Genomic DNA, 3,406 nt, shown 5'->3' with positions numbered 1-3,406 from the left:
TTTGCCACCCCATGAATTGAAGGATGCCAGGCTTCCCTGTCCTTCACTACCTCCCAGAGCTTGCTCAAACTCATGTCCATTGTGTCAATGATGCCATCCAACCATCTCATCCTCTGTTGCCCCTTTCTCCTTCTGCTCTCAACCTTTCCCAGCACCAGAGTCTCTTTTATTGAGTTTGCTCTTTGCATCAGGTGGCCAAAATATTGAAGCTTCAGCTTCAGCATCAGTTCTTCCAATGAGTATTTGGGGTTGATTTCCCTTAGGATTGACTGGTTTGATCTCTTTGCAGTCCAAGGGATTCTCAAGAATCTTCTCCAACACCACCATTCAAAAGCATCAATTCTTCAGGGCTCAGCCTTCTTTATGATCCAACTCTCACATCCATACATGACTACTGGAAAAACCACAGCTTTGACTATATGGTCTTTTGTTGGCAAAGTGATGTCTCTGCTTTTTAATATGCTGTCTAGGTTTGTCGTCAAGATTGCCGGGAGAGATATCAATAACCTCAGATATGCAGATGATACCACCCTTATGGAAGAAAGTGAAGAAGAACTAAAGGACCTCTTGATGAAAGTGAAAGAGGAGAGTGAAAAAGTTGACTTAAAACTCAACATTCAGAAAATGAAGATCATGGCATCTGGTCCCTTCACTCCATGGCAAATAGATGGAGAAACAGTGGAAACAAGAGACTATTTTTTGGTGCTCTAAAATCACTGCAGATGGTGACTGCAGTCATGAAATTAAAAGACACCTACTCCTTGGAAGAAAAGTTATGACCAACCTAGACAACATATTAAAAAGCAGAGACATTACTTTGCCAACAAAGGTCTATCTAGTCAAAGCTATGATTTTTCCAGTAGTTGTGTACGGATGTGAGAATTGGACCATAAAGAAAGTTGAACGCCGAAGAACTGATGCTTTTGAACTGTGGTGTTGGAGAAGGCTCTTGAGAGTCCCTTGGACTAAATGGAGATCCAACCAGTCCATCCTACAGGAAATCAGTCCTGAATATTCATTGGAAGAACTGTTGCTGAAGCTGAAACTCCAGTACTTTGGCCACCTCATGTGAAGAGCTGACTCATCAGAAAAGACCCTGATGCTGGGAAAGATTGAAGTCAGGAGGAGAAGGGGACGACAGAGGATGAGATGGTTGGATGGCATCACTGACTCAATGGACATGAGTTTGAGTGAACCCTGGGAGCTGGTGATGGACAGGGAGGCCTGGTGTGCTGCAGTCCATGGGGTCGCAGTGAGTCGGGCACGACTGAGTGGCTGAACTCAACTAGGTTTGTCACAGCTTCTCTTCCAAAGGGCAAGCATCTTTTAATTTCATGGCTATAGTCATCGTCCGCATTGCTTTAGGAGCCCAAGGAAATGAAATCTGTCACTGTTTCCACTTCTTCCCCATCTATTTGCCATGAAGTGATGGGCCTGGACGCCGTGTTGAGCTCTCAGCCAGCTTTTTCACTCTCCTCTACAGGCTTTTTATTCCTCTTCACTTCCTGTTAGAGTGGTGTCATTTGCATATCTAAGGTTTTTATATTTCTCCCAGCAATCTTTGGAGAAGGAACTGACAACCCACTCCAGTATTCTTGCTTGGGAAATCCCATGGACAGAGGAGCCTGGTTGTCTACAGTCCATGGGGTCGCAAAGAGTTGGACACGACTGAGCGACTAATCCCACAGCATCAGCAATCTTGGTAAAGAATAAATGTAGCACAAGTCTGTTTTTAAGTAACTTACGTTAACTTAAAAGGGAAAACCAGAAGAGAAAAAAAGAAAAAACAGAAAAGAGGACCTAACACGCCAAAGGAAAGCAAGGAATAATTTCATTGTTGGCCCAGTCGGCTCTTGGCATTGAGTTAGCTAGTGCCCTCCGGCTCCTCTCGTCCTTCCCCTGCTCTCTGACGCTGGAGATGGGCGAGCTCGGGCAGAGCTCTAGGGAGCGGAAGGAGGGGCTCACTCCTGTCCTGCTCTTCCTGGCAGCCTGGATTAGCAGCCAACAATCAGTTCAGTGTCCTTTTCACCCCCGTGAACCCCCAGAACTACTTTCCTGTCCCCCTCAGAGGGAGCGGCAAGAGTGGGCCGGGCTCCCCTCAGAGGGCTGAGCCCCGCCGTGCGTCCCCACTCACGCTTCTAGAGTCGGTCACCCAGCCCTCTCCTCTGGTCCTCTGGCTCTAGAGCTGGTAGTAGTCTCCGATTTCTGTGTCATTTTTATGTTGCCTTTTCACTTTCTTAGTTCTGTAACACCTTTTAAAACAATGCCTTACGTTAAATTCTCTCTGTTCAAAATGACTAACAGATCTGTTTTCCTGGTTAGCTTCTGAATGATACTACTCTTTGCATGATTTAAGTTGTAAATTAATCTTTTTTATAAATAACTGAAGCTCAGTTAGGTTCAGTCATGTGCTCAGAGTTTCACAGCTGCCAGGAGGCACTGCCAGAAGGAGTGCCCAGAGCCACAAGCCCCAGTCTCTCCTCGAATTCCAGGACACGGGAGGAAAACCATGAGAGACGTGCGCTGCTGAATTTTAAAGAATAACTTAAGTATAAAAAATTTAGAGACTAATTTAAGAATAAAGGTATTTACCTATCTATCTAGGTGATTAATCACAATCCTTATACCTTTATTTATATATATATTCTTAAATTTATATATTCTTCATTTATTTAAGCATGTGTATATGTATATTCTTTTTAAATTCCTTTCCAAATTTCCACCACTGTGATAGAAAAAGGATTTTCTTAAAAGATATGAATCCATAAGGAGAATAGGTAAAAACACCCTGGAATTCTAAGACAACCGTGGATGTCAGAAAGCAGAACAAGTGGGAAGAGATTAAGCAGAACAGGAAAGAAGCACCCAAGCCTGCAGTTCAGAAGCCTGAAGGCAGGCTAGCCCTTGCCTCAGAACACAAGAATGACTCAGAAATTGCTGGCGCTGGGTTTCTCACAGGTGACTGTGACATGGCAGGATTTTATAAAATTCTTACAAGTAGCCGTTAGATCTCCAGAATCCTTTCCCCACAATTTCCAGCCCAGCGATTCCATCTCTTTACAACCCAGAAGAAAGACTAGATCTTAAACGGCACTTAGAGTTTGGTAATGCTGAGCACAGTGTAGATAGAAGGATGGTGGGAAACTGAGGCCTTCGTCAGTGTGAGCGAGCAGCTTCAGTGAGTGTGGGCCTGCTCAGCCGCGCAGTTGTGGCCGAGTCTTTACGACCCCACGGACTCCACCAGGGGAGCCACCAGGCTCCTCTGTCCATGGGATTTCTCAGGCAAGAACACCAGAATGGGCTGCCATGCTCTCCTCCAGGGGATCTTCCCGACCCAGGGACTGAACCGTGTCTCATGTACTGGCAGGCAGACTCTTTATTGCCAGTGCCATCTGGGAAGCCTGAG

The sequence above is a fragment of the Moschus berezovskii genome, chromosome 8 (assembly GCF_049115385.1).
Source record: "Moschus berezovskii isolate FMDL1 chromosome 8, NW_MosBer_1.0, whole genome shotgun sequence".
NCBI lineage: Eukaryota > Metazoa > Chordata > Mammalia > Artiodactyla > Moschidae > Moschus > Moschus berezovskii.
The sequence above is the reverse complement of the archived record's forward strand: the minus strand, read 5'-3'. Positions refer to the sequence as shown.